At 40.9% G+C, this 23452-nt stretch overlaps 1 pseudogene; it reads right to left on the bottom strand.

The window, feature by feature from the left end:
* The window catches only part of LOC120303354, a 66153-nt pseudogene extending 46754 nt beyond the window's left edge, over positions 1–19399 (bottom strand).
* Positions 19400–23452: the final 4053 nt, after the last annotated feature.

Raw genomic sequence — 23452 nt, 5'->3', positions numbered from 1 at the left:
CAGCTAGCTCACACCAAGAAGATGTTATTGCCAACTGCTCCCTGTTTTGGGCCTCTGGCTTCTATATTCTTAAAGATTGGTAAGGAGTTTAACCAATGAAATGCTATTGCCATGTAAAATTTTTGCTGCTTGTAATACTGTATAAAAGGCAATAAATGTATGTACAGGCAGCCATATTTGCACCCTGCAATGACTGAGCACTGATTACTACAGATGGCGACCCGAACAGGGACTTTTGGGAACCCCCTCCGGGGAAGAGCGACAACCAACATACTTACCATTGTCTGGAATAGACCCCTAAGTGCACTTTCATCCTATGGGACCCCTCAGTGGTAAGTATGGGTTGCAAGTTATCTCAGCACCAGCAGAAACAAGCACAGGAAATGAGATTCCTGCTACACGTACAGGCACAGGAATTCAGATTCCTGCTAGAGCCTGAGGCAGACATAAGGAAGCTGGCGGCTGAGGTAGGGAAACATTGCCCTTGGAATTCTGAGCACCAGACGCTTAGGCTAAAAGATAGGGCATACTTTACATCTTGAACCTTGGGCTCCAGTACAGACATCGATGGTATTCAGTGCCGTCAAGAGTGGAAAAATGTGGCTCAGATGCTTCAGAAGGGCAGCAATTAACTACCAGCCCCCCCTTCTGATTACAACGAAGTAAAATTTATTCCTCATAAAGCATCTTTAATTGGATTTCCAGCTTCTTCTGAAGAGGCTAATTCTTTTGCTTCTTCCCAGCCATCATACATCCCACAAGGAAAATATTAGCGGAACTATCTTGAAGTAGAAAAAAGATAATAAGGGGAATCATCAGAGTAATTTAAAGACATAAATTAACTCAAAATGTACTCCTCTGCAATGTGTTTTGAATAATTGAAATGTTTTGAAACTTCATGTGGCTGTTAAGTTCAACCCTGTCAGACAAAGTCTGGTGGTACTTTGTGTTGATGTGTAGTATTGTGTGTATATATATATATATATATATATATATATATATATATATATGTGTGTGTGTGTGTGTGTGTGTGTGTGTGTGTGTGTGTGTGTGTGTGTCTGTGTGGCCACCCAGAACATTATGCTTGGGCTTGGAATGGTGAGAAAAATGGGACAAGATTAAGGGCCCTAAAAATCACTTTTGGTTGGAATCACCTCATGATTTTTCTCACTTCTTGCAGGACAAGCTATATTTCTAAATAAATGTTGTTTTAACAGTACGTTTGTCTATGTTGTTCTGTGTTATTTCCAAGACTTGGGAGAGGGTCAAACCCTCTCTGATAACAACATACAAAAAGGCCTTATTAAGAATACATGCTGTATACCTGTGAAAATGTGGGGGTGGATGTTTTTACATTAAAGCCTCTACAAAAAAGAAAAAGAGATTTCCTTTTAAGCATTAATATTAAAATAGAGAAACCTCAGATACAACTGAACTGTGCACTTATATTGGAATAGATTTATGAGGCCACTGCAAAAATTTGTGCTACATTTAAAAACTGTACTTTGGAATTAAGATCCAGAGATTCTACTACATTTGCTCAAACTGATGTCCAGGTTACAAGTGATCATGGCATAAATCAAAATGTATCAGAAGAGGAATTTACAGAGATAGAAGTGGAATTTATTTCATCTGACAATCCTTTCTTCAGCAACTTAGAGAACCAGAAGAAGCAAAGACTAAGACCTCAAAATACAAAGCAACTACATTGCAAGGAGAAAAGAAAGATGTTTACTGCAGAAGAAGAGATTTCTATTTTCTCAAAGATTACTACAAGCAACAAGAATCGACCTATTGGTTGAAAGGGAAAAAAGATGTTTATTGCAGAGGAAGGGACGTACATTTTCCCAAAGATTACTACAAGCATCAAGAATGGATTTACTGGTTGAAAGGGAAGCGCTTTTATGGAAGCCTGGGTGGCATAGAAAGAAACCCAGAATTCGACTGAAAAAGAAATTTAAAAATGTTTAATGGAGTAAAAGGCAATGTTGATTCTATGGATTGTTTTAAGGATAATGATTTAGAACAAGAACTAAGAAAAATGCAATTATATACATGCGTGTTTAAATTAGTAAGTGCTTAAACTGATTAGGTGATTTTTGTGTATAATAATATGATCTGATAAGGTATGATAATTAATTGGACGGAATTTGAAGTTTGTCTAATGAGTTGAAAGGAATTAAGGTTTAACATTATTTTTTTTCTTTTTTCTTTTCTCTTAATTAAATCAGTTATAACTATATACATATGTGTTTAAATTAGTTACATGCTTTTTTTGTTGTATGGAATGGTTTGGATAAAAAAACCTTGACTTTATGGATTGTATTAAGGATAAAAAATATATAATCACACACACACACACACACACACACACACACACACACATATATATGTTCTGGAGTTGAAAAAAAAATGTTCAGTCATGAGAATGTAATTTTGAAGTGCTTAAATTGATTAGGTGATTTTTGCCTAAAATAATGTGATCTGATAAGGTATGATAACTAATTGGATATTTAAAGTTTGAGTAATGAATTGAAAGGAACTAAGGTTTAACGTTGTTTTTTTTTTAATTAAGCTAGTTATCACTGGAAGAAGAAATGAATGAGATTGGTGATAAGAAGAGTGTTGAGAGAGATTAAAAACTTTAATATACATGATAGAGATACTTGAAGTGATAATTTGTTGATGTAAAACAATATTTGATTATGGTAATTTTAAATTGATAAAGCTTTAAAACAGGTGGAGTAGTAACAGAAATTTAAGCTAGAAATGGAATATATTAAATCTATTATGTTATTTGTGAGAAATAGAGAGATGATAGTGAATGTATTAAGTTGAGCTGTTTATGTATGTTTTTCACCTTGAATTGTTTGTTTACCCAAACACCATGGTGTGTCTAAAGTACTCTTTGTTAAAATTAAAAAAACCAATAAAATATATTAAAAAAAAAGGACACATGGTTTGCCTGGAGAAAGTATGAAATGAAATTTTTGTATGTGGAATTGTTTATACAAGCAGTTAGCATGAAACTGAATGAATTAATTTGTTGATACCTAAGTGTGTGTTAACCCTCAAACCCCACCCACTCTCTCCCAGGCTGTGAAAGTAATAGTAAGTGTTTACATGAGAAGAGTTTCATGGAGGATGTGTGAGAGAATTTATGGAAAATGCATATGAAGGAGAGAAAACTATTTTTTTGGTGGTGAGATTTTTCCCCCCTATTTCTTTAGGCTGGCTGTGTTGCTTTCAGAGCGAGAGACAAAAAGAAGAAGGGGGAGAAGGGGGAGCTGTTCGTTTAAAACTGTTTTTTCCTCTGCTTAGAATTGCAATCTGAGAAAGGTGGAGTGAATCTGAAATTTGATACCCACTCTTGCAGTTTTGGCTTACAAATTTTTTTACTCGAAAGAGGAAACAGTAATTGTTGGACAATATTTTTTGAAGGAAAAATTGTTGAGTTTAAATTGTTTAGTTAGACCTATATATCCAATAACCAAAAGAACTGACTCTGAATTGTTTTGTTTAGATTTATAAATGTTTAACCTATTTATTGGAAATTTGTTTCCATCTGAATGGAATTTGATTAAATTGAAGCACCAAAGATACAATCTAATTGGCTTTCAGAAATACAAAATGATTTAGGATTGCAAGATGCCCCAGAAAAAATACAGTTGCACAAATTAATGACATCATGAGTACTCAATCTGTGGACAGAATTGTCCACAAATTGTCAGTTAACACTTTTGATTTTTTCTACTAGTAAATTACCTACCGGAGTATTAACTGTAATAGAAGTGCAAAGAATATATTGTATTGTATGATATTTACTTACCCCACATCCCATCCCAAAATATTTTATTTTTTATCCAGGTGGTTGCTGAAATGATAACCTTAGGATGCACACAAGCTTGCCATCGAAATGGAACTGATTTAATTAATATTGTTCTTCCTATCTCAAAATCTGATTTTCAATTTTGTTTTGAAGAATAACTTATCTCTTTAGTGGGTTTTTAACTGACTATATAGGCTGCATTTCATATTATTTACCTAAAGATCTTTGACTTGCTTGTTTAATGACTTTTTCCTTTCCTGTCCACCCACTGCTTTCTCCTTCTCCCTTGCCACAAGCTCCTACTGTTTTTCCTGATGGAGGGTGAACGAGAGGAGCAATTGCTTACAAGGATCCTCATGATGATACCTGGAAAGTGTCCTACACTGCAATGCAATCCTCACCACAACGCTCAGAAGGGGCGTTGTCTTACCTGAACGCCTTTTCTCAGCAGGATGATGTAGAATCCACCAGATGGGTTATTCACAGCCTTCCTGCCCAGCAGACTAGGTCAGAACTTTGGCCACGCCCCTCCTTTGGGAGTGACTCCAATTTTGACGAGGCGAAGCAGCTCTGACGAATCTCCACTAAATCGCTCCATTTGTGATAACCTGCCTAGACTATTTATACGGGAGGGTGTGGATTCTACATCATCCTGCTGAGAAAAGGCGTTCAGGTAAGACAACGCCCCTTCTCCAGCAGGATGCCTGTAGAATCCACTGGATGGGACATACCAAAGCCCTCATGTCCCCTTGGGAGGGATAATCTAGGCCCTTGAACCATGAGAAGAAACAACTTATTGAAGTACACACCTGCCAAAAGCAGCATCAGCCGCCGCAAAGGAATCCACTCGGTAATGTCTGACAAAAGCCGAAGGAGAAGACCATGTTGCGGCTCTGCAAATCTCCTCCACCGAAGCCTGCGTGAACCACGTGGCTGACATAGCAGCACTGCGTGTCGAGTGAGCCATGACATGTGAGGGAACTGGAAGAGACAAGGAAGAATAGGCCTGAGTTATACAAGCCCTAACACACCTACCTATGGTAGAAGAAGAAACTTTCTTCCCCATTGCTGAAGGTTGGAAAGATACAAAAAGAGCCTCCGACTTATGAAACGAAGAAGTACGCTTCACATAGTAACGCAGAGCCCTGCGCACATCCAGCTTATGACACTCACATTCCAACCTGTGCCTAGGATTAGGACAGAAGTTAGGAAGAATCAATTCCTGAGATCTGTGAAAGACAGTGTTAACCTTCGGAACGAAAAAGGGGTCCAGTCTAAGGACCACCCTATCCTCGAAGAAGGTGCATAACTTCTCTCTCACTGAAAGAGCCGCTAATTCCGATATTCTTCTGGCTGAAGTAATAGCCACCAGAAAAGCTACCTTCAAAGACAAGGAATGTAAAGAACAATGAACTGAGAGATTCAAATGGGGGCGAAGTCAGGGCCTTCAACACCTTGGTTAAGTCCCAAGAAGCGATGAATAACGGGAGGTCTGGTATTGACCACTCCCCTTATGAAGGCGCTGACTGCCGGATGTTGCGCCAAAGGACTGGAATTGTCGCAGGAAAGGACAGTTGAAAGAGCCGCTAGTTGCCTGAGGATAGTACTGGGTGACAAACCTTTATTCAAACCTTCCAATAGATAATCTAGGATGTTTGGAATAGTGACAGAGAGTGGATCTAATGTATACACAAGACACCATTTGCAGAAACCCTTCCACGTGGCGTCATAGATCCTGTTCGTCAACGGACGTCTAGAAGCCTGTATCATCGAGATCACCTCGGACGAATATGCCTGCCTGGCTAAACTTTCCCGCTCAAATGCCAAGCGGCTAGTTGGAGCCACTGTGGATCGGGATGAAGAAGGTTGCCCTGGCTGAGGACCACTCAGTCCGGAGGGATCTTCCACAGAGGAGATACCAAAAGATCCACCAGGTCAGCAAACCACGGACGCCGTGGCCAATGTGGAGCAATCAAGATTACCTCTGCTCCTTCTAGAATCAGCTTGCGTAAGGTCGCTGGAATTAGTGGAAGTGGTGGGAAGGCGTACAATAGCTGCGCCGGTCACCGACATCGGAGAGCATCCGTGCCCTCTACTCCCCGTGTCTGAAATCTGGAGAAGAACCTGGGGATCTGCGTATTTGTCGGGGTGGCAAATAGGTCCAAGTCAGGTTGATGTTTTGGGAGAGATCCAAGCGAGACCACTGTCCCTGGGCTATGTGGGTCCACAGGTGAGCTCCCCAACCAAACAGACTCACGTCTGTTGTGAGAATGACCCGATCCGGTTCCCTCAAAATGGCTCCCTTGGTCATCGAAGATGTTGTCCACCAAAGGAGGGACCGCAATGTGTGATGTGGAACTGTAACCTTCCTGTTGGAAGTACTGAGGTTTCGTTTTTGGTAAGGAAGGAGAAACCACTGTAAGAGTCTGGAGTGGAGCCTGGCCTACGGAACAATGCCCATGCAAGAGATCATCTTTCTCAGGAGTTTTGACAGCTGTGCCAGTGGCACTCTCTTGTCCTTGCGAACCTGATGAACCAGTTTCCTGATGCTGATCCGACACTCCTGAGAAAGGTATACCCTGCAATGGGACGAGTCTATTATTGCTCTCCTTGTTGGAGTGATATGGCTCTTCCTGAAGTTCACAGAGAACCCGTGATTCTGCAGGATGAGTATCGTAGTTTGAACATCCCGTTTTGCTGTCTGAAGGGAGCTGGATTGGACTAGGATATCGTCTAGGTAACATTGCACGCGCACCGGCGTCAACCTGAGGTGAGCCGCTATGACTGCTAAAACCTTTGTGAAGACTCTTGGGGCTGATGACAGGCCGAATGGTAGGGCCCTGTATTGGTAATGCCGGTGTGCGTAGCAAAACCTGAGGAACTTGCAGTACTGAGGTTGGATGGGAATATGTAGATACGCCTCTGTGAGGTCTATTGAAGAGAGAAAGTCCCCCTTTCTGATGCTGGCCAAAATGGATTTTAGGGACTGCATCTTGAACCTTCTGTAGGTCACAAAATAATTTAATCCCTTTAAATCCAGTATCGCCCTCCATCCCCGAGGACTTGGGGACCAGAAACAGAATGGAGTGAAACCCCATTCCCTCCTGCTCCTTTGGTACTGGTTCTATAGTCTGAATTTCGACCAGATGAGATATGGCCGAAGTCATCAGGTCTGTCCTGACCTTGTTTCTGGAGAGCGGGCATCTTATGAAGTGGTTTGGAGGAGGAGAGTAAAATTTTAAGGTGAGACCGTACTTGATAGTCTCTACTACCCAAGCGGTCTGAGGTGGTGTTTTCCCAGACGTTGCTGAACCTTTGTAGTCTGCCCCCAATGGGAGAGTCCTCCCTGGCATCACTTAGATCGCCTGTAAGCACGGCCTCCTGTTCCCCTGAATGGGCGCTTAGCCTGAAACTGGCCTCTGGCTCCAGTGTTTTGGCGATCCTGGAAACAATCCTGTCTGGGATGGAAGGATCGCGAGCCTCTCGACCAGTCCCAGGATTGCCCTGATCTAAAGGGCTGCCTCCACTCCCAGGAACTGCTAGGACGAAAGGCTTGCTTACGGAAGTCCTGAGATGTCCTCCTGTCTAGTTTCTTTGAGGGATGTACTAGGACCTTGCGCTTGTCCTTGCCCTCATTAATGTGTGGATCCAAAATGGAGCCAAACAAATGTGTCCTGGTGTATTCAGATGTGGACAGACGCCACTTGGCTTTCAAGTCTGTCCTCCAATGCTTCAGCCATAGAAGCCTACGAGAGGCAACTGTGATCTTGCAGAATATTTAGTGGAGAGCAATGTGGCGTCTGCTACATATTGTGAAGCAGCCAAAATCTTAGCCAAAGTTTGATGTGTTCTAACCTGATCTGGTGGGACGCTGGTCTGCAATTCGCGTAGCCACATGATACAGGCCCTGGTGAAGGAGGAAGAGGTTGCCGCCTTGGCCACCCATGCCGAAGCCTGGTGAGCCCGACGGAGTGCTAAAATTTCTTATCATCGGCCTTCAGAGCCTCTGCCATGTCCCCTGGAATAGCGGATGTAGAGAATAGAGAAATCAGAGGACTATCCACAGTAGGTACCTCTAACAGAGAGGAAAAAGATGGAGAGACATTAAGCAGTTTATTTTCTACGCTGTTAGGCGCAGGTGGAGCAGCCAAAGAGCACCATTGTTCCTCCAAGGAGGTACGGAAGACTTCTGGGCAAGGAATATATTTGTCCTCTGTGACCTTCTTTGCGAACAGAGGGTTGGACTCCTGACTGGTAGAAGGTTTCTCCTCCTGTACAGAAGTGAGATTAACAGTGGAAATTGCCTTGATTAATAGAGATTTAAGAAGAGAAGGGTCAAAGAGCCCCGCAGTGTGGGTCTGCTCAGTAACAGTCTCATCATCCGACAAGGGAATATCAGCTACGTCAAGGTCAACCGACTCAGCCTCACCTAACTGAGAGGAGGTTTCTGAAACCTCTGTGGCGGAAACCGTAGCCCTCCCTTTATGGGAGGGAGATTGAAAGGACAGTTGACCCTTGGAAGACATAAACTGGTTGAATGCATTCTGCATAAAAGCCTGAAACTGAGCAGACCAAATATCCTCCTGAGACCTGGTACTATGGCCCACTATGGCTGGACCATGATCTGATGATGCAGATAATGAGGAGCGAGGAGAACCAATCTGCTCAGTTTCCCCCCGAGGAGACCAGGTCCTGAGAACTTCCTGATGTGGAACAAATGCAGACTCGGGTGTGGGTAATTCCAATGGGGCGGGGAAACCATGTCAGCCTCATTGGCCCTAAGTCTTTGTGCTCTGGAAAATTGTTTTTCTAATGCCAAATGTCTCCTCGAGGCCTCTCGCTCAGCCGTTTTTGAGGGCTCCTTCTGTGTTAAATGTTTTGTTTTGGCCTTTTTCTCCCCCCCGACTCTGATTCAGTGGATCTGCGTTTTTGTTGTTGTGGGGGAGGCATAGAGGAGCCCTGCGAAGCTGAAGGCAAGACACTGTCTGCCATTGCGCACAGATATACCGAGTAGGAAATACCTGTGGGGGGGGGAGCACCCAGGTACGCAGATCAATTGACAGAGATGGAAAGAATCAATCCTCGCTCTGTACAACTGCAATGGCTGGACAGTCAAGTGATTTGCTAAAACCCCTTGATAAGCATGTGACAATGCCACACTAACAGAACAGTTGGAATAAAGTTCACTCTTCTCGCTCCTTCACCAGGCATTAGTGAGGTAGAGTATCAGTACTCAGATATTGCTTTTCCTCTAGGAGCTGAGATTGTCTTGTTTCCCCCCCCCCCCACACACACACAATATGGGGCTGAAATCAGACTCCCGAAAAATAGTATAAGCCTCCTCTGAGGGCTAATCAACTCTTAATAATACCAGGAAAAAATCTCCGTGCAAAGTGTCCACCCAATATGGCGAGGGCCTAAGGACACACTCAAGATGGCGTCCTGAAGGAGACAAAACACACCCTCAAAATGGCCGCCCCCAGTGAAGACACATGGCCAAGATGGCAGCTGCACTCTCTGTTAGTAAATAAACGTTGGAGCAATAATAAGAAACCAGGAAAGGAACAAAGACAAAGAGCACTAAGTAAAGGGAGAGATTCTCAGTAAACAGGGAAAACCCTGAGCAACTTGCGTTTCCTGGTCGCCTTAGATCTGAATCTGAATCAGGTGTCCTGAAGAAAGGTAGCTGACGAGCCGAAGCTCTGAGCCTGTAACGGAGCCGATCCAACGCTCCAAGGAAAAAACCTGGCTAATTGAAGCTCTGAGCCTGCAAGGAGCCGATCTAATGTTCCAACGGAAAGCCGGCTGATTGAAGCTCTGAGTCTGCAAGGAGCCGATTGAGGCTCCAAAGGCGAGCCGACTGATCGGCCAGAAAAATCAGGCACGCAGCCAGCTGGCCTGAATGCCTACAGCTTCCAAAAATTTAAATTTATCAATTTGAGAATTCAATTTAAACGAGGCCAATTAAAGAACAAATTTATGCTAACTAATTGAAACTGTATCAATGAAATCACTGTTAAAGAAAACCTAATCTATCCGGAGCAAAAATAATCATGTGCTGCCGAGCTCAAGACTAAGTCAAAACTGGGGTCACTCCCAAAGGAGGGGCGTGGCCAAAGTTCTGACCTAGTCTGCTGGGCAGGAAGGCGGTGAATAACCCATCCGGTGGATTCTACAGGCATCCTGCTGGAGAATTATCTGCTGCTATTTTAGCTTTCCATACCTTTTCTCAACAGCCTTTTAACTTAATCTCTGACTTTCATTATATGTGCTAACTTATTTCTACACTTTCAGGTGCTTATATCACACCCAGGATTGACCCCAATCTTATGACTTTGTTTTTCCCTTTATAGCAGCTGCTACAAGACTGAAAGCATTTATAATTTTATTTCTCATATACGCAGTCACTCCTCCCTTCTTGGGCCTAATTTTTTTTTATGTCTTTTATGTGGTTTTGCCTCTAGTCAGTTATGACAAATGGATGTTATCCATGTTCTCTCTTTTTGGCTTCCTGGAAATATATTTATTTATCCATTGATACCTATTTAGGAACAATTTCCCCCACCTCTACGAGGGGAAACAGCGTCACATGTTATTTTTCATCTTTTTTTGGCCGTTACAGCCCTGGGTAAGCCCTCTTCCTTAAAAACTGATAATGGGCCAGCCTATTCTTCAGGGGACTTTTTGCAATTTTGCACAACCTGGAATATTGTTTTTACTCATGGTCTTCCCTATAATTCCACGGGTCAAGCTATTGTGGAACGTGCTAATCGGTCCTTTAAGGACTTCCTTCACAAACAAATAAAAAAGAATGGATCTAGGGTACCCAATTTGTCGTGGGTAATACAACAGGTTCAAAAAGTATTATTTACATTACATCAATTGAATATTTCCATTCAAAATTTGACCACTTATCAGAGACACTTTCAACAGAAAACAAGCTTGCCTCCGCCTCTGGTATATTATCAGGCATTACCAGACAAAGCGTGGTTGGGACCAGTCCCTCTGATCACTTGGGAGCGAGGCTAGGCCGCTTGTGCTTGCTCCTACAGAACCTTTGTGGATTCCAGCACATTACGTTCACCCAGCCAGGGATGTCGTGGCACCAGTCCCTGGACCCGGTCCCAGAAATGGCAAGTGTGACTCTACAGATGGCACAGCAACCGATCCAATCCCGGCATGCCAGTCGGCCAGTGACGTGGGGAGATGTAAAGAACTTGACCCCCGAGAACCTGTGCGCTGCCATTTTTGCGGTTTTAACTCCATTGCGCCTGTGCCGACATTTTGTAACAATAAAAGACTTTTAGGAAAATAAATGCCTGGAAGTTCTTTGAAGTCTTTCATTAGCCGGAACCATAACAGAAAGCTTGCAATGATATACTATTAGAGGCTAAATTACCAAATACATGGATGGAAGTAAATATTACCTTTACCAAAAGAGAACTCAGATTTATTACAGATAAAAAAATTATAGACCAATATCACTATTGAATGTGAATTACAAAATTTTTGCTTCAGTAATAGCAGAGAGATTGAAAAGATTTTTGATTGAATTTATTAATCCAGATCAAAATGGATTTTTACCAGAAGGAAAAATAAAACACAACTTAAGGATTATTTTAGATACAATATTAGAATACTATGAAATGCATCCGGGAAAACACACAACACTAATTTTTTTAGATGTTCAAAAAGTCTTTGTTAATGTAAGCTGGCAATTTATGACATAACAATTAAACTGCATGGATTTTGGAAAAAAATTTATAAATGTAATTAAGACAATATATCATAAACAAACAGCAAAAGTAATTGTAAATTGGGACTAAGAGAGAATTTTAACATAAAGAAAGGCACAAGACAAGGATGTCTGTTTTCCCCATTGCTATTTATATTATTGGAACTTTTGAACAAGAACATCAGACAAGACCCAGAAATTTAAAAAATAGAGATAAAAGATGAAAGCTATAAATTACAAGCATTTGCAAATGACTTGGTATTTAGTACAGAAGAACCATAGGAGACAACCCCTAAACTATTGAAAAGGATTGAGGAATTTGGAGAAGTAGCAGGATTGAAGATAGAGAAAAAACAAGTTATAGCTAAAAACATTACATCTAAGCAAACTGAATAATCATGGTGGCCTCAGTTGCAAATGCAATCGAGCTATGATAAAGATGCGAAAATGTATGGTTTTTATAAAGAACAGACAATAATAATAATAATAAAAGTTGGAAGGGACCTTGGAGATCATCTAGTCCAGTGGTTCTCAACCTTTTTAATGCCGCGACCCCCAACTGGTTGTAAGTCGAGGACTACTCAACTGGTGCAGCACCGTTTGCAGAATGGGACTTTTGGCGGTCTCAGCAGGGCAGAAACAGCCTGGACAATTCCTATTGGCTTTTGAACGCCAATAGAATTAGACTCTATTCAGGAGAGTCTATTCTATTGGCTTTCAAAAGCCAATAGAATAAAAGAGAGTAGCACAGCTAAGGAAAAGGGGAAAAAATGGTGGACTGCGTTGTTTGGCGACCCCCGTGAAATGATCGTTTGACCTCAAATGGGGTCTCGACCCACAGGTTGAGAACCACTGATCTAGTCCAACACCCTGCTCAGGCAGGAAACCCTATACCATTTCAGACAAATGGCTGTCCAGTCTCTTCTTAAAAACATCCAGTGTTGGAGCATTCACCACTTCTGGAGGCAGATTGTTCCACTGGTTAATTGTTCTAACTGTCAGGAAGTTTCTCCTTAGTTCTAGGTTGCTTCTCTCCTTGATTAGTTTCCATCCGTTGCTTCTTGTCTTGCCTTCAGGCGCCTTGGAAAATAGCTTGACTCCCTCTTCTTTGTGGCAGCCCCTGAGATATTGGAATACTGCTATCATGTCCCCCCCTCGTCCTTCTCTTCATTAAACTAGACATACCCAATTCCAGCAGCCTTTCCTTATATGCTTTGGCCTCCAGTCCCCTTGATCAACTTTGTTTGATCAGACACTGTTGACCTTCGATAAAAAAACTGATTAAGAAACTATATAACTTTCTATTAAATTCAAAAATGGAGGATGAACAAGTGAAAGAAACAATGATACAGTGGGCAAAAAACTTTGGATATAATATAGAATTAGAGAAATGGCAAAATCTTTGGGAAAGAAATTGTAAAGTGACTGTGGCAACTTCTTATAAAGAAAACTGATATAAAATGTTCTATAGATGGCATTTACCACCTGCGAGATTAGCAAAAATGTTTAAAAATATGTCCAGTAAATGTTGGAAATGTAATCAAACACAATATATTACCATGTGTGGTGGCCTTGTGTTAAAGAAAAAAAAATGGGCCAAAAGACACACTTGGTTAGAAAAGATGTTAGGGAAACATGTAGATTTTAAACCTGCAATCTTTTTATTAGGCATAATCAGTGCTTTTTTTCTTTTCTTTTTTTTTTTTATTGAAAGTTTTATAAATTTTACAAAAAGAGAAAAACAATACAAAACAAAAGACAACATATACAAAAAAAACCTAAACATTACATAAAAAAAAAAACCCGTCCCCCACCCCTCACAAACACCCTCCCTTCCCCCCCCTGAGCTTCCCAGAGCAGAATATAGGCTTAATTAAAAATTAACAAGTAAAAATAAAAAATTAAATTAAAAATTTATATTTATATATATATAAAAAATATCTATATATATATATGAAAATAAAACTTATGAAAAAGCTATATGATATTTTTTATACCCAATCTAAATTGTATAAATTTTATCCATTTGTCCCAAACAGCAAGAAACTTCTCTTGCGTTTGTTGCTTTAAGAAAGCCGAAATCTTTGCCATTTCCGCCAGATAAGCTACTTTAAGAAACCATTCCTGCAATGTAGGCAAAGATTCCTTCTTCCAGTATTGTCCTACTAACAGCCTGGCAGCTGTAATCAAATTTAACATCAATACAACCTCCTTTGTATCACAATCTGTAACAATGCCCAACAAAAATAATTGCGGAGTAAATTTTACCCTCCTTCTAAAAATTCTCTGGATATTCCACCATATTTTGATCCAAAATGCTTTTATCTCTCTGCATGACCACCCAATATGATAATAGGAAGCATCCTTATAACCACATCTCCAACATTTGGGTTGCACGTCAGGGTACATAAGAGACATTTTTTGTGGATCAAGGTGCCATCTATAAAACATTTTATAAAAAGTCTCCCTAAGGTTCTGTGCTTGTGTAAATTTGACATTTCTCACCCAAATGGTTTCCCAGATATCCAATGAGACTGGGACACCAAAATTCTGCGCCCATCTAATCATGCAGTCTTTAATTAATTCCGTTTCTGAGTCCATTTCAACTAATACCCCATAGATTCTCTTGATATGGGTTTGTCTTTGATCCTTGACTTGCTTAATAAGATTTCCATCTTCTCTAAGAAAACCCAATTTACAATCCACCTTCCATTTATCTACTAGTTGCCTATATTGGAACCAAGAATAAATAATATTTTCTTGCGCTAAATCTTCCCGTAATCTTAACTGCCAGTTTTGCCCATCCCATCTAAGTAGCTGACTATAAGACACCATATCCATTTCAATCATCACATATCTCCCCTGGGGATCTGATTCTACCAGACAAGCTGGTAGGTTTTGTTTAACATATATAACAACTCCCCCTTTCTTCCCAGGAGCAGAAGATATAAAATGAGATCCCAAACGAGCATTAACTAAATATTTCTGATCTTTAAGTAAGATATGAGTTTCCTGTAAGCAAATAACGTCATTGGTATGTTGCTTCAAATAATAAAAGATTTTTTTCCGTTTCTGAGGAGAATTCAATCCATTAACATTCCAGGTCAAAAACTTTGCCATCTCCCTTGGCACGCAGCCTGGAGAAGACACCATCAAAATCTGAAAGAGCTGCATGTGTTGCATAACTCTTGGGTCTTGCTCCTCCCACCGGCGGTGATGCATTTCCAGGAGAATTCTCTTTGGGCTCTTTTTTACGTTGCTCCTTCTCTTTACGCTTATAAGCTGCACGAGTCATCCTCTGCTCTTTAACCTCCATCTGGCGTTGCCTTTCAGCTTGTATCATCCCAGCGGAAACCAAACCTAATGCCTCAGATTGCTGCACGACTTCCTTGCCGCTCGGAGATTTCTGACCAGATGAAGTTGAGCCTGCACCCAGGACCGAAGTATAAAACTCTCTAGCTTTGTCAACTGTATTCAATCTGTAGCGTGTCCCCGCATGGCTCAAAACAATACCCATCGGAATTTCCCATCTAAATGGCATCAATCTGGCTTTAAGCTCATTGGTTAGAAAAGCGAAATCTTTCCTGCTTCTTAAAATTTTGGATGGGATTTCCTTTAGAATGATAACATCTTGGGCAGCAATCTGAAATCTTTTGTTGTAAAAGGCTTGTATGATCTCATTCCGCAGGGACTTCTTTGTAAAATAAATCACCACATCTCTAGGCAAATTCTTCTGCTTAGCAATCCAGGAGTTGAGTCTATAAATTTTTTCCACTTCTCTATGTAATTCTCCTTTATCCATATCCAAGGCCACTGCCAGATCAGTAAGGACCACCTCCACCAAATCTTGATTCATATCTTCCTTGAGGCCTCTAATCCTCAGGGCATACTCCATCTGTCTGTACTGAAACATCAAAATATCTTCTTGTGAGGACTCCACCTTCCTTTCAACATCTTGAATTTTATCATCAAAGGAATCAACTTTGTTTTCCACTTCCTCAAGCCTTGCATCGAGCTTAACCACCACAGTAGCCAAACCTGAAACTGCTGCAAGTATATCTTGTCGTAAATCATTATTATTTTCTTCCAGTTTAGTCTTTATCCCCGTTATCTCTTCTTTAAGATCAGATTTAATTTCTGATTTAATCTGTGAGGCAAATTGCTTCATTTCCTCTCTCATTTGGACTACAATCTCTCCCATTATACCTCTAACCTCTTGTGCTGAAAGTCCAGGCAAAGGGGGGGAGGGTGGTGGCTGAGCCGGTGGTACATGTTTAGATTGTTGTTGTAATTGTGCAGTAGAAGTTATAGGAGAAGAAACAACCTTAGGTATTGAAGAAGGCTGCTGCCTCTTTGAAGCCATTTTAAAAAGCACAGTTCTCACTTCCCTTTCCCCTCCACACAAGAAGGGAGGAGGAAAGAAAAAGAAAAAGAATTTAAAAAGAGACAAACTATAGTCCTTGAAAATCCAGAGAAAATCCAAAGAATAAAAGATAAAAGAGCAAACAATTCAAAAAAAAAATTTTCTATGCCAAAAGCAAAGCAAAATCCAGTCCTTAAAAAGGGAAAGTAAAACAAAAGGGAAAGGAAAAAAAAACTCCGACACTTTCAAAACGCCATCTTAAATCCTTTCACTAATATAACAAAGAAAAGGAGGAAAAATAGTCAAAATCAAATAATAAAAAAAATAAACACCTAAATTATATAACAAAAATCCTTTAAAGTGCTCTGTCCGTTTAAAAAATTACTCACCAAAATACTATAAACACGGAGATAGAAGCGGCGGTTTCTTTTGCTTCCTAGGAAGCAAAAACAGCTGGGAGGCGGAGATCAGCAGGAGCTCCGAGAGAACACTCCTTTCACCCCCTCTAGAAATAAATCCAGAGGGGGTTCAGGGGTTCTACCTCTATTCCTGCATTCTCTATCCCTTCCCTTTGCCCGGGAAGGGAATTCCGAGCCGCGGGCCAGCTGATGCGCGCTGCGCTCCGCAGCTCTGACACTTCCCCAGCTGGACGGCTAGAAGATAGCCGCCATCGCCGTCGCCTCGTACCGGAAGCAGTGCTTTTTTTTCTTAAAAAAAAAAAAAAAAAAAAAAGGTGCCAGAACTCACACACGTCATACAACCCACCTCGCCTACTCTATAAGGTTCCATCCCAAAAAGTGCCAGAACTCCATCCTGGGCATTCTATGAGAAAAAAAAGCTCTGGGTATAATGGCAGAAAAATTTAACAAGCAAAGTGTATATTTAACATTGCATGTATTAGCAGCAGCAGGGATTGTATTTGCTCAGCAATGGAAGAATGAAGAAACCCCACAAGACAAAGAGATAATTAAGAAGATATTGGACTGTGCTGCAATGGACAGACTTACATTGAGGATCAAAGAGAAATACAGAATATTTTCAAACATGGAATTTATTTCATCAATATCTCAGGGGCTGCCAGAAAGAAGAGGGAGTCAAGCTATTCTCCAAAGCACCTGAGGGCAGGACAAGAAGCAACGGATGGAAACTAATCAAGGAGAGAAGCAACCTAGAACTAAGGAGAAACTTCCTGATAGTTAGAACAATTAACCACTGGAACTATCTGCCTCCAGAAGTGGTGAATGCTCCAACACTGGAAGTTTTTAAAAAAAGACTGGACAGCCATTTGTCCAAAATGGTGTAGGGTTTCCTGCCTGAACAGGGGATTCGACTAGATGACCTCCAAGGTCCCTTCCAACATTATTATTATTATTATTATGGGTCATCGCACAGTCAGCCAGATGTTCAGACTGGATTTGGCATTTTGTCTACCTATCGAGTCCTTACCCAGGACCTGGGATAGGCAGATGTGGATGTTTGATGGTATTACAGATATCGTCGCAGGATGGAAGCAGTTCCTAATAAGGCCGCCTTTTGCAATTGACTAATAGCGAATTTGTCAATGCCAATGGTGTTCAAGTGGTGCTCCAGTTGTTTTGGGATTGCACCTAAGGAGCCTATTACTATTGGTACTACCTTTGCTTGCTTTTGCCACAGTCTTTCTATTTCTATTTGTAGGTCTTTGTATTTTGTTATCTTCTCCAGTTCTTTCTCTTCTATTCTGCTGTCTCCAGGCACTGCCACGTCCACTATCCAGACTTTTTTGTCTTTCTTATCGACAATTGTTAAGTCTGGGGTGTTAGGTTGCAGGTGCTTGTCTGTTTGAATTCTGAAGTCCCAGAGCAGTTTAATTTTATCATTTTCTATGACTTTCTATATTTTATGATACCACCAGTTTTTGCTTACAGGCAAATGATATTTTTTGCAGATCTTCCAATGCACCATTGTTGCTACTTTGTCATGTCGCTGCTTGTAATCAGTCTGTGCAATCTTCTTGCAACAGCTTACCAAGTGGTCCACTGTTTCTTCAGCTTCTTTGCATAGGCGGCACTTACTGTCTGTTGCTGTCTTCTCAATTGTTGACTTTGTATGCATTTGTCCTTAAGGCTTGGTCTTGTGCAGCCAGAATTAGTCCCTCGGTCTCTTTCTTCAATTTTCCTGCTCTTAACCATTGCCAGGTCTTGTTATTATCTGCTTTCCCAGCTATTTTTTTTCATGTATTGGCCATGTAGTGCTTTGTCTTCCCATGCCTCTATTCTGTTCTTCATTTGGTCTTTCTTGAAGGCCAGTTTGGTCTCTCCAGTAGTTAGTAAGCCTTCCTGATATACTATTTCAGTGCATCTTCATCATTGTTCTTCAGATATTCTTCCAAAGCCATTTTTCTTCTTCAACCATCTGATGTACTTGTAGCATTCCACGCCCACCTATTTGCCTTGGTAGATAAAGTCTGTCAATGTCACTGCGTGGATGAAGGGCATGATTCATTGTCATTATTTTTCTGGTCTTCCTATCCATTGCTTTTAGTTCTGCTTTAGTTCAGTCCACTATTCCAGCTGTGTACCTAATGACTGGGATTGCCCAGGTGTTGGTTGCCTTTATGATATTTCCTCCTTTGAGTTTGGACTTTAAGATCTTCTTCACTCTCTTGATGTATTCACCTCTAATCTTTTTCTTGACTTCAGTGTGCTTGATGTTGTCAGTTTGAAGGATACCCAAGTATTTGTAGTAATCTTCCTCATCCAGACTCTTGTTATTTTCGTAGGGCATCTTGATTCCTTCAGTTTTCACTATTTTTCCTTGTTTTATAGTAAGTGAGGCACATTTGTCCAAGCCAAACTCCAATTTTATTATTATTATTATTATTATTATTATTTGTTGGAGAAAAGGAGTAGGCACTAAGAATGTAACTTGTATTATTAAGCAAACAAATTGGACCAGACAACACGATGTTTACTAAGCACTAGTCAAATGTGATAATAGAAAATTAATTTTAAAAAGTAAAATTGGGACTAAGAGAGAATTTTAACATAAAGAAAGTCCAACTGCCTGCTCAGGCAGAGGACCCTATTACTATTCCTGAAAATGGCTGTCCGGTCTCCTTTTAAAAACCTCCAGTGATGCAGCACTCACAACGTCTGGGGGGAAGCCATTCCCAAAGAATCAACTTTCACTTGAAGGAGACTTTTGAAATCTTCCCACCAGCAGAAAATCGCAGCCCCCAGTTTAACAGCCTGCAGCACCAGTGGACTTAAAAGTTGGGGAGGGAAGGAAAATGCAGCAGCAGCAGCTGAGATGCTTCAACCGAGTTGCTTCTCTGCTTGGACGCCCTGGAGGAAACCAAACAGCCCGGCTTGTTCCCGGCTTCTCCTCCGACCTGCCCTCCACTCACCTTCCAGCTGCTGCTTCAATCAGGGAAGAGCACAAAATCCTTCCTACACACCATCTTCCTCGGATTAGTGATCAGGAAGAGGAAGTTCCTCTGAGCTTCCCCTCTCCTCCCCCTCCTTTCTAGCAATATAGTACTCGATGGTTTTAAGTCGTTTAAAGTCCGCCACAGATGCCGCCTTCTTTATTGTCAGCTTGCTAAGCACAGATGTTGCCTTTTTGATCGCGGATAGGAGGCGAAAAACAGGATTGTTCTTCTAGCAACTAACCTTTGCAACAGAGCCTAGTGAAATGTAATGCTAGTTAGATTAGTTACATTAGAAGATTAGCGATGTGTTGAGCCCCAAATGTTCATGAGGGTTTTACACAATTATACAATCAGCTTCCCTAGAGGTGACTCTCATGGGAGATCAAAACATCTCTACATCTGAAATCTTTATGACTTATTTAATGTGGCTCCCAAGGTTTTAGGACATAGCAGCAACATCAGGCCAGATACTCCAGGGGAGCCAACATCCCTCCTGCTGTCCAGGGCTGCATCCAGAAGCACCCAGCATACCATTCCTGAAGAAGGAGAACCTATATATGCTAAATGCCATGTACTTCTGTCAATTTGCTTGAAGGGAAGTCTTCATTAGGTCACAGAGAGAGAGAAAAATGTGCAGCAGGGCCTCGAAAATGGGGGCTAAGAAAGATGGGGTGATTGTGAATATATGGTAGAAGAAATATTTCTAAAATACATTTTTAAAAAGAAAACAAAAGGGAAGAATATCCCACCAAAGCACATGGCCGATTGATCGCCAGGCTAACCTTTTTAGAGGGACACCCTGCACTGCCGTTTTTAATGTACATCTCATAGGTTTTGGTTGGGATTAGTGGCCATTTCAACTATTGAATCTGAGCTCTGTTGCATGGAGGAATCTGGAATAAAAGAAGTGCAAGGTATATTTTATTGATACCCTTTTCATCCAGGAATTAAAGATGGCATACAAAGAACTTCCTGTGTAGCGTGCTGTAATTTATGGCATAAATGTCCCCCCCCTCAGACAGCCTGCCTACCTACCTACAATGTGATCTACTAGAAAAAAATTGTTACCAGTCCTCTGAATTGTGTTAGTAAAATGAACAAATGTATAATTAATTCTTTGGTTTCTTATAAATTCAGGATCATTCATCTGCAGACTTTAAATATCAGTTCATTGCTCCAAATATTGTTTCTTTCTTTACTTGTAGGCATTCCTTGGAAAACCTTAAAGAAAATTTGACTTTCTTTTAACTGAAAATGATGACATGGTGTAATATGTCATGTGTTGTTGTTTTTCATTTGAGGTTTATTTATCTATTTTTAAGAACTGTGGGCACATGCGCCGTTGCCCCAGTCCTAGGCCTTCAGCTAGTTTTATAAAACCTTTTCGCTTTAGCCTTCTGCCGCCATGGGCCAAACCCCCCCCAAAAAACAGTTCAATCAGCCAATTTCAACTTCTTGTGGGAAAAAAAAATCTTGCAAAGTTAAAATTGATTGATTGAACTTCTTAGTCCCACCCAGTCTGCTGTTACTACCGCAGCCATGCTCACTCAATGAACTATGCCCAGCCAATGGGCCACACCCACCCGGCACTCAATGATGCATAAGTGGGTTTTGGGTTGCAGTTTGGGCACTCGGTTTCTAAAAGGTTCACCATCACTACAGTAGATAGATGGACAAATTGATTCTAACTGGAGGTAGAAATTCACAGGTTTTGTGCCTGCCTTACAAGGGTAGGAAACTAATATTGTTACACTATGTTTATCAACATTCAACTGATAATAATAATAATAATAATAATAATAATAATAATCCCCCAGTGAGGCACTACCTTGACGTGGTTGTGGGGCTTGTGTACTCTGAGGAAGATGAGAGCTATGCCAGAGGTTCAACCATACTGGACAGGTCTCATCAGAGGAGTCAGACAAAGAGTGTCTCTCCCATAAAAAATATGGTGAGACGTAAATTGCAGAATGCCATACCGGCTCGGACGTCGCCCGGGTTAACAAGGTCCGCACTAGATATTGGAGTTCCTGGATATCTGGTGAAAAATGGGTTACAGGACTCAGGACTGTTGGCTGAGCAACCAGGGCCAGCAGCTGCAGAACTACTGGAAGAAAAGGTGTTTACCCGTCGCAGATACACAGTGATGGAAAACAAAGAAATAATGATCTGTTACTACAGATCAAGTCCAACAAGAAGAGGATATCTAAAACGAATGCACCAGTTCTGGAAAGAACAACATCCAGAATCAGAAATAACAGAACAGAGACTAGCAGATCAACGCCGATTTATAACACGAAATAAAGTATTCACAGAAACAGAATTGGACGAACTGCAAAGGTTTACCCAGGGCAAAGAAATCAAAGCCTTACCAGAAGTAATTCAGAATGTAGAGGCAAACCAGGGGGAGTTGGCAGTGAAGGAATCTAGCAGAGATATACAACTGTTCTCATTTGGAAACCAGGCACCTCTACCTCAGGAAGAACAAAACCCTCTAACTAAAGAAATAAAAGAATTGAAACAAAGAATAACTGAGCATCTAGAACAGCACAAAAACAACAGAATAAGGCTACCTGCATTGAAGCTTGTTCCAAAGAAACAGCTAGCACAAGCATTAAAAGATGCAAATATTGCAATATCAAGTATAAGCACCAATTCACTGCAAGAAACAAACCAACTAATGTACAGCACAGCTGCAGTTATAACAGAATACCTGGGATGCAAAATCAACAAAGAAGAAAAACAAACAAACAGTGCACCAGAAAAATGGAAGGTTAGACTAGAAAATAAGATCAGCAAGTTAAGATCACATGCAAGCAAGCTAGAACAGATGAAAGAAAAGAAGCTGAAGAACAAGAAGACCAAAGAATACCTAATCAAGAAATACCACTTAGAAACAAGGAAGATCAAGGAAGCACTGGAAATAATAAAGCAACAAATAACAGCTATAGCCAGGAAAATCAGTAGATATGAAGCTCGAATTGCAAACTATAGGCAGAACCTCCAATTTCAATCCAATCAGAAACGTTTCTACCAATCCATCAATGGAGAAACTGCAAGGAATCAGTCAGTACCTGACAAGGAAGAAACAGTGCAGTTCTGGAAGCAGATATGGGATAACCCAAAGAAATACAACAAGGATGTGGCTTGGTTAAAAGAGGTGGATGCAAATAAAACAGAAGTTGAAATGAAAGAACTAGTAATAACAACAAAAATGGTAGAAAAAAGAGCAAAGAAAATCAAAAATTGGTCAGCACCAGGTGAAGATGAACTGCATGGGTTTTGGTTGAAACATCTAACTGTTATACACCCACTCATTGCCAAGCAGTTCAACAATATACTACAAGGAGGAGAAATTGAAAAGTGGCTAACAACTGGGAAAACCTACCTAATAATGAAAAATCCAGCAAAAGGGGCAACACCAGGTAACTACAGGCCAATTACCTGCTTACCAACAACTTTCAAATTACTAACTGGTGTGGTAGCTGATGCAGTACAACAGCATCTAGTTGAAAACAATCTCTTTCCACCTGAGCAGAAAGGAAACCGCCCCAATAGCAGAGGAACAAAAGATCAACTCCTAATAGACAAAATGATCTTGGAAAACTGCAAGAGAAGGAAGACCAACCTGAATGTGGCATGGATTGACTACAAAAAGGCATTTGACTCTCTGCCACATGATGGATAATAAAGTGCCTAGAAATAACAGGAGTCAGTAGAAACATCAGAAAATTTGTGCAAAGATCGATGGCACAATGGAAGACACAGTTGCAGATCAATGGTGAGAGGCTGGGAGAGGTTAATATCAAGAGAGGAATATTTCAAGGAGATTCATTATCACCATTACTATTTGTTATTGCACTGTTTCCTCTGTCAACAATACTGAATAACTCAGGACATGGCTATCAAACATCAAAAACATCTGCCAGACTATCCCACCTCCTTTACATGGATGATCTGAAGCTGTATGGAAAAACATCATCTGAAATAGAATCGCTGCTCAACACTGTCCGTATATATAGCCAAGATATTGTAATGGAGTTTGGCTTGGACAAATGTGCCACACTTACTATCAAACAAGGAAAAATAATGAAAACTGAAGGAATCAAGATG

This window comes from Crotalus tigris, unplaced genomic scaffold, assembly GCF_016545835.1.
Source record: "Crotalus tigris isolate CLP2741 ecotype Arizona unplaced genomic scaffold, ASM1654583v1 scf7180000024464.508515016:1373766, whole genome shotgun sequence".
In the NCBI taxonomy this organism is placed as follows: Eukaryota; Metazoa; Chordata; class Lepidosauria; order Squamata; family Viperidae; genus Crotalus; species Crotalus tigris.
The sequence above is the reverse complement of the archived record's forward strand: the minus strand, read 5'-3'. Positions and strand labels throughout refer to the sequence as shown.